Source organism: Oryzias melastigma, linkage group LG24, assembly GCF_002922805.2.
Source record: "Oryzias melastigma strain HK-1 linkage group LG24, ASM292280v2, whole genome shotgun sequence".
In the NCBI taxonomy this organism is placed as follows: Eukaryota; Metazoa; Chordata; class Actinopteri; order Beloniformes; family Adrianichthyidae; genus Oryzias; species Oryzias melastigma.
Window position 1 is genome coordinate 2,461,021 of NC_050535.1, and position 7,921 is coordinate 2,468,941.

Genomic DNA, 7,921 nt, shown 5'->3' on the forward strand with positions numbered 1-7,921 from the left:
GAGTTTAGCAGTAAAAGTTTCAGCAATAAGAGCGATGTCATCGGCGTAACCTCTGACCTTCTTTCCTTTGCTCTTAAGCAGTCCAAATTTGCCATAATTCACACGTTAAAGTCGAGGCCCGGGGGCCGGATCCGGCCCTCCAGGGTAATTCTATCCGGCCCTCCAGATCATTTTATTTTAATGTTATTAATGTTATCTTTTTTAAATTGTATACTTTTGACAAAATATATTTTTATGGAGAGTAGAATATTATTTATTTATAATTTATTTGTTAGTTATTTAAGGTTTAAGTTGATTTATTCTGGAATAATGTTCCTCCCTTTTTATTATTCAAAATTATGTTAAAAAGTTACGGTTTTAAATATTTAAAAAATTGCATTCTTCTAGCTTTTTGGACTATTTTGACATTTACTAAGATTTTTTTAGGCTGTTTTGGAGTTTAGTTAATATTTCAGCTACATGCTAGCTGTTTTGGCTACATTAGTTTTTTTCAGTTTTTGGGATATTTTGAAGTTTAATTAGTTTTTCAGCTATATGCTAGCAGTTTTGGCTAATCTAAGTTTTTTTTCTTTTTTAGTCTAACTTGGCATTTAGCTAATATTTTAGCTGGCTATCAGCTTCAACATTTTCAGCTATTAGCGCTAGCATCTTCAGCGGCTAAATTCAGCTTCCAGCATTCTCACAGGCAATGCTATATATCTAGTTCATAATTATGATAAAAGTTACTGTTTTAAAGTTTTAAAATTTCAGTTTTAGAGTGATCAATAAATGTTTATCCTTTTCGGCCCCCAGCTTAACTTGAGTTTTGGATTTGACCCCTTGTATGATTAACACTCCTGCCATCATTTATTCTGCCAGGACACGCTTTCCTCTCAAAGGTCGTTCTGGAAGGGTGGCACATGTGCCCCTTCATGGACGTGAGAGGTCTCGAACGCTGCGATCGTATCTACAAACGAGACTTTCTTTTTGTCAAACGAGCAGGTAATTAGGAGGGGCCGACGGGCCCTTCGAGTGGTCGCACACAGGGCCCTTCTGTGCCGAAACCTTGAGCCGGTTCTCCAAATTAACACTCGGCTTCAGCGTGGGACTTCTAAGGGCTTTTGTCGAGCCGTGGGTGTCTGATTCAGGAAGGACGCCGTTTGATGAGCCTTATGGCGGCCACATGAGTCCTCCCTCGGCGTCCGGCGTCCCGGACTGACAGGAGCATCTCTCATGCCATTAATTGCGTGGTTAGGGTGACGAATATTAGTGAGGTGTAGTTTAAAGAGCTGTGGTGAGGTTTACAGTTTTCAGGTCCCTCCGGCCACCGCGCGCCATTAGCAGGAGGCTAGCTCGGTTTCTGCGGCTTGCATTGTACTTAATGGCTTGACAGCTCCTGGTTGCTCTGTGGTTTGCCGCTGAATGTGTGCGCCGCATGCATGCATCTGTTTGTTCGGGCAGATATGATCTCTAACGTGCATGCAGCATGCTCCTGCGTCTGCATGATATACTTTGCAGGCGGAGTGTGTGTGTAATTCGTGCCATTAGTCTGGTGCAGTCGCAGTTCTGGTTTGGAGCAGAGCTAATAGGCCTCATTAAATGTCATTTTGAGCTAATAGACAGGGAGTGGTTGTTTAAACCAATATGCTTTTATAGGTGGTTCTGTCTCCTTTCAGCTGCTCCTGATGGTGGCTCTCGCCAGCTGGGACAAACTTCCTGAGCGATTATAACTGAGGCGTGATATGGCACAATATACAAGGCTTTCTGTCCGCTCTCCTCGTTAGAGTTAATTGATGGCTAACGAAGAGAGAAGGTGAGAAAATTCTTCTCTTCTCCGGTGGTTTTTCTGAATCAGGGTCTTGGTGCTGGTCGGGTTTCGGTTCGGTTTTGGTCGAGGTGTTTACAAGTCTGTTGAAAAAGTCCTGGTTACTTAGAAGCCTGCAGGCGGTATTAGTGGTTCAGGAGATCCTCGTGCCAAAACCCAGAAAGTTGTGATCAACATTTTTCAGTCCCTCACACTCAGCTCTGTGGTATGCGTCAGTACTTTGCTTGTTTATTTAGCATTGTGAGACTTTCCTGCAACGTTTTTGTGAATGAATGAAACTCAGATGGTTCTACAATATATGCATAAAATCTTCTTTGTGACTATTTTATCAGCATGAGGTCAGGATCTATTTTTGAAACGTTTGCAGTGGTATTTTAATCATGATTGTCGTTTTTTTTTTTGGCCAAAATTGGCCAAAATTTAAAAAAGGTGTCATTTTCAAGTGGCAGAGCAACCCCGCCCTCCTTCCCCTCCCTGTTGCTGAGAGCTCAGACCCACCCATGGTACAAACCATGCCATGGACGTATGGTTCGTGTCCCCTCCGCGCCACTTTTTGGAAGTTTTGGGTGTCCCCAACTGGTCTTTGTCTTTTGCTGTTCCCATTAAATCTGGGGTCCCCAACCTTCAGGACATAGACCGGTACCCCAACCCAGTACTGGTTCCACGTCTGTTATCCCGTCCCGAGGATTGAGGACCCCTGATTTAATAAGAACAGCCAGCACAAGGACTCCCAAAAAGTCAAAAATTGGCGTGGAGGGGGCCCAGACCATACGTCCATATATGAGGAGTTATTCTGGCTATACCGGTACCCTGCCACAAGAACATTTTAAAAACACAGTTTTCAGCGGAGTGGATCTTTAAAATCCAACGCATTCTCAATCCCAACTCGTCATATTCATGGATGTATGGTTCGGGCCCCCTCCGTGCCACTTTTTAATTTTTTGGGTGTCCCTGATTTGTTGTTTTTCGATATGCTGGCTGTTCCAATTTAATTAGGGGTCCCCAACCCTTGGACCACGAACCGGTACCAGGAAAAAAAAATGCATACAATAATCAGGGGGGGCCCCAACCCTGGGAGGCCGACCAGTACCCTAACCCAGTACCGGTACCCTAACCCTAACCTGGTGCTGATCCCACGCCTGTCATCCCATCCCAAAAGTTGGGGCTCCTGATTTAAGGAGAACAGTCAGCACGAGTTGAGGACACCAAAAATGTCAGAAAGTGGTGTGGCAGGGGCCCAAGCCATTCGTCCGTATTTGATAAGTTATATCGGTTATACTGGTACCATGTCGCAAGAATATGTTAAAAACATAGTTTTTAGCAGAGTGGATCTTTAAACCCAACACATTCTCAATCCCGACTTGTTTCATATGGACATATGATTTGGGCCCCCTCCGTGCCTTTTTTGACATTTTGGGTGTCCCCAACTCATCGTTTTTTGAAATGCTGGCATGTTCCCATTAAATCAGGGGTCCCCAACCACTGAGCCATAAACCAGAACCAGTCCACAGACAGGAAAAAAATCCACATGTTTATCAGGGGTCCCCAACCCTCGGGGCGAGGACTGGTACCCTAACCCAAAACTGGCATTGGTTCCATAGCTAATATCCCATCCCGACGGTTTGGGACCTGTGATTTAATGGAAAAGACTAGCACGCCAAAAAAGACGAGTTGGGGACACCAAAAACATCATAAAGTGGCGCGGTGGGGGCCAAAGTCATACATCCATAAGTTATACTAGTACCCTGTCACAAGAAAATGTTAAAAACACAGTTTTCAGCAGAGTGGATCTTCAAAACCCAACGCATTCTCACTCCTGACTCGTTACATATGGAAATATGGTTCGGGCCCCACGCCACTTTTTGACATTTTGGGTGTCCCCGATTTGTTGTGTTTTGACATGCTGGCTGTTCCCATTTAATCAGGGGTCCCCAGATCTCCGTGTGATAACCAGTACCGGGTTAGAGTTAGGGTACCAGTAACCGGTTAATGTCCAGAGGGTTGGGGACCCCCTGATTTAATGGGAATAGAAAGAAGGTCAAAAAATGACAAGTTGGGGAGACCCAAATTGTCAAAAAGTGGTGTAGAGGGGTCATGAACCATGAGTCCGTATACGACGAGTTAGCAGAGAGAATGTGTAGACCCAGTGTTTTCTACACGACAAATATGATCTTTTTCAAACTATATTTTTTTGTCTGCTCCTGATTCACAAGGATTGAACAAAGACATTTTTTACATATGCTGTTTTAAGCTTAATTTTCCTTTTATTTTGTTAAAAAATGCCACAAGAACATGTTAAAAACACCATTTTCATCGGAGTGGACCTTTAAAACCATGAAACCAGCTGTCGAACGAGCCGTGATGTAAAGGCTGCTTTGGAAAAAGTGGCTCAGAAGTGCAGCAGGAGACCTAAATAATTTGACCAAATTTTGTCATTTTGTAAACAATTTGCAAAAACCAAATAAACTAGGCTGTAAAACATTTCATAACTGTGTTTTTCTAAAGCATAAACAAATGATTGTATTTGAATCCGGCAGACCTCAAAGAATGTTGAGTCATTTATTAGTAAAAAACAAATAATAATTTTACTTGACTATAACATACTTGTTAATCTTCTGCTCACCTTTAATTAATATATTTGTCTAATTAAATGTCATCTTTGTTAAATGAAAAGAGAATCAAAGAGAAATGACTTTAAGGGAAACGTCATTTTTGAATGGCAGATGGTAAAGAAACAATAGTTAAAGAATCTTTCTGTTTCTCTGCCTCCAGGCCAAGCGGCTGCTTTTGTTTGTGGATTCTTCTGAGGTTTTGTTTCCGTTTAGCTACCGCCATGCCTTTTTTTCTTTGTTTATTATAACCTACGTTAGATTATACCAGCGCCGTGTGAGCGGCTGAGTTTATTTTTCTTGTTCGGTGGCATTGCAGAAGTTGGCTTGAAATTTGCTCGATGATTTCAACAGGGATCTACGGCTGGTTGGTGGTTTGACAAACAACAAAGTGGAGAAGCCAAAACATGGAGCCCAGGATTGTTTTTACCCAGCTGGTCGCTGAGGGAGACTAGAAGGTTGACTCTGAATTGAATTATGATTCTGAATCACAACCGAACAGGAGTTGCTGCTTTATTGTCGTCACATCAGTTCGGTTTACCACCAGGTAATATTTTTTTAAGGCTGAAGTGAGTTTCCTTTAACTTTTATGGGAAACTTCTGTAAAATACCTGCAGCTACTTTATTTCTACACTAGATTTCATGTTGGAACCAAAAGTAACTGTAAAAGTGGAAGCTACGAAATCAGACGCCAACTTCAACTTTGTCCGACTTTTAGGTGCAACAGATAAAAAAGTCACTAAAACTGATATTTTCTAAATATAATAATAAACTTGAATCATTTGTTGGACCAACTTTATTAGCAGGATCCTCATAACATTAAGCTGCATTCACACTGAAATTGACTTCAGAGGTTCACACGTGTGTTGTCAAGAATCTGATGATATGATATGTAACCTAATATCTGTATCACGATACGATACATATCTCCATATTCCCAAGATTCTTCCAGAACAATTTTTCACTTTTCAGTTCCCAAAAACTAAATGGTACGAGGCTGACTGAACATTTAACATTACTTCTTTTTTTTTCCCTGAACTGATTTGATTCCTACGATGGAGAAAAGCTATGACTTTAAATCTCCCAAATTTACCAGAATAAAGTTGTATATTTATGACATTAAAAAGTCACAGGCTAAATTTACGATTTTTTTTCTTGAAAATGTATAACTTTAAAACTCAAAAATTTGCAACTTTAAATCTCATAAATTTAAGAAGAAAAAAAAGTCAGATTTCCAAGAAAGTGAGCTTTTTTTAGTTTCGGAATTGCTTATTAATTTATGACATATCTCATTAATTTACAAGAAAAAAGTCGTAAATTTACAAGAAAACAACCATTTTTTTTTTTTTTTACTTTCTTTTCTGGAATCGCTTTGATCCCGTTTACAATAAGAAGAAAAATATATATTTTTTTTTTACTACGACTTTAAGTCTCGTACATTTACAAGAAAAGTGGTAAGTGTTAAGTTACAAGAACAAAGTTATTTATTTATAAATGAAAAAGTCATAGGCTAATTTTTTTAGTTTTTTGTCTAGTAAATTTACGACTTTAAAACTTGTAAATTTACGAGAAAATTCACAAATTTACAAGAAAAGAACCAGAATTTTTTTTTTTCCTAAATCGATTTAATTAATATGACTGAAAATTTTGCAAGCCAAATTTTTTTAATTACAACATAAAATAGTAAAATTTACAATTTTTTTCCTTGTAAATTCACAATTTTTTTCTCGTAAATTTATGACTTTTTTTCTTGTAAGTTTATGACGTTTTTATTGTAAATTTTTGAGATTTAAAGGCGTCAATTTACATGTTTGAAAGTCGTAAATTCACGAGAAAAAAACTTGCAATGTTACGAGATTAAAAGTCACAAATTTATGACTTTTAATATCGTTATATTACTTTCTTGGTGGCCGAAATACTCGTCGTAAATTTGCGATTCTTTTGATTTCTGCACATCGTTTTACAAACATTTCAACATTTGCTTTCGATCTTTTTAGTTTTTTCCAAACTTTTTATCCCACCATGTTTGTTTCAAATCTCTGAGGTTCTCGCGAGAGTAGGGTAACGTTCCAAGAAAAGGATCCTTTTTTTAAAAGATCGACCTCTATTTTATGGATCCATTATTTGTTTACTGGACTCAGATTGAGTTTTTTAAACCCTAAAGCTTCATTAACCGTTTGTCTTAACACGGTTGAACATGAAAGTGAGGGGATGGCATTTAATTTCCAAGAATTTCCTTCATATGATCGTTTTCCGTCAGTAACTGGTCCCAAAATAGAACAAACATTTACTCGGTATTAGTGTAATTACGTAGGATTTCACAAAAAAAAACTACTCGACTCAGCCTTTGGTAATGGGAGCTGGACAAATAAAACTCACCAAAACATCAGGCGGAAAAGAAATCAAAAGGAGGGGAGACAAGCGAGAAAAATACTTAAGGCTTTTCCCAAGGCAGCCAGTCACTTGAATGTCTTATGAAGTTCCTTGAAGAGGTGCCAAAGCCTCCACAATGCATAACAGAATTATTCACAGGGACGGCCAGACAAAGAGGAGCACAGACGACCATAGAGGCTGCAAGTGAATCATAAAGGGAGATAATGATGAAGAGACAAAGTCTGGATTTGGTTGCGACAAAAACATCTTTCACATTTGCTCTGTTCTGGATCAAAACACTTTAATGTGAGCAGAAAGGTGCAGAGGAAGCCCGTCTGAAAGGCCAAACTGTGTGTTTGCTCTTTGTACAGTATTGTACAAATGTGTAGAAAGTGTGTTTGCGTTGAATAAATGCACGGCCCTTGGGAGTTGTTGTGTAGCTCTAGTGTGTATGGAAGTGTGTGCGCTTTTTCCTTGCCTGGCAAGCTTCCTCCGGGCGGGAACGCATGGACCACACAGACGGCTGGCAGGGCTCCACCACAGATTGGCTCCTTTTCTCTCTTTTTTGCTCGCTGCCTCGTCTCTCACACCTCCTCTCTTTTTTTAACATCTTTTTCTCTCGTCTTTTTTTAGTCTTCCAGACCCCCACGGCAGACAGCCGTTCAGCCGTTTTCTCCTTTTTTTTCAGATTCAGACTTCCACCTTCAAATAATTTAAAAACAACACAAATGAAAACATGGAGTGAAAACTTTTTACTGTGAAACGAGCTGAGAGGCTGATTCAGCTCCACGGGCAAAGATGAATCAGCCGAATCAGCTTCAGCTCAAAGACATAAAATCTGGTTTATCATTTTTTCCGTCAATCGTGGATTTTCTAGCCGTTTCCGAGCCATTGAGTCACAGAGTTTCCTATCATTGAGTATGTGGCAATGGTTAAATAATGGAGAACAGATCAGCACTGGGAGGATGTCTATATTTAGTTTATTTTATGATGGAAATCAACACATTTGCATGGTCCAGCATTAAAAACAAGGGATTTCTCCAACTTTATTTGGCAAAATCTTCAAGTTTAAGTTGATGATTTAGATATTTAGAATATAGGAAGTGGCTCGTAATCAACTTTTTTTCTAATACTT

At 39.5% G+C, this 7,921-nt stretch overlaps 1 protein-coding gene and 1 long non-coding RNA gene across 7 annotated transcripts in view; one reads left to right on the forward strand and one right to left on the reverse strand.

Moving 5' to 3' along the window:
• Positions 1–7,921, reverse strand: part of LOC112157730 — a 71,128-nt gene that overhangs the window by 45,082 nt on the left and 18,125 nt on the right. Inside the window, exon 3 of one of the 2 annotated variants that reach the window (XR_002921197.2) lies at positions 6,182–7,488. The exons of the other annotated variant lie outside the window; for it this stretch is intronic. This is a non-coding gene — a long non-coding RNA (uncharacterized LOC112157730). Of the gene's footprint in view, positions 1–6,181; positions 7,489–7,921 lie in introns of those variants that run through there. 2 annotated transcript variants of the gene reach the window in all.
• runx2b (RUNX family transcription factor 2b) overlaps positions 1–7,921 on the forward strand; it is a 51,969-nt gene that overhangs the window by 24,896 nt on the left and 19,152 nt on the right. The gene's annotated exons all lie outside the window — the stretch shown is intronic.